The sequence below is a fragment of the Penaeus monodon genome, chromosome 19 (genome assembly GCF_015228065.2).
Source record: "Penaeus monodon isolate SGIC_2016 chromosome 19, NSTDA_Pmon_1, whole genome shotgun sequence".
Taxonomy (NCBI): Eukaryota; Metazoa; Arthropoda; class Malacostraca; order Decapoda; family Penaeidae; genus Penaeus; species Penaeus monodon.
The window spans coordinates 39,031,592-39,031,845 of record NC_051404.1 but is presented as its reverse complement, the minus strand read 5'-3'; the positions used below and the strand labels follow the sequence as shown (position 1 = coordinate 39,031,845).

The 254-nt window shown below is 48.4% G+C and overlaps 1 protein-coding gene across 1 annotated transcript in view; it reads right to left on the bottom strand.

Moving 5' to 3' along the window:
• Nucleotides 1-254, bottom strand: part of LOC119585216 (E3 ubiquitin-protein ligase UBR2-like) — a gene marked incomplete in the record, with an annotated part of 58,977 nt that overhangs the window by 14,282 nt on the left and 44,441 nt on the right.

The following is a 254-nucleotide window of genomic DNA, read 5'->3' as shown; positions in this document are numbered from 1 at the left end:
TGACTACAACAAAACCCAATGAAGATTCGAGCCCCCCCTCCCTCCTCCGCCTCAAAAGACACCAACAATGCATTTGTACCCGTCGTAATTGCCCAGGAAAAAAACAAAAGAGGAGGAGGGAGACCTGCGTAAAAGAAAAATGGAGGTTGCAGCGAGCGAGGTCGACGCTAACTACGACAGACCGAAAAGGGTCCGTAGTGTGACGTAACATTCTTCGCTTTCCACATCCGCAAAGTACTTGAACAGTTGCATTT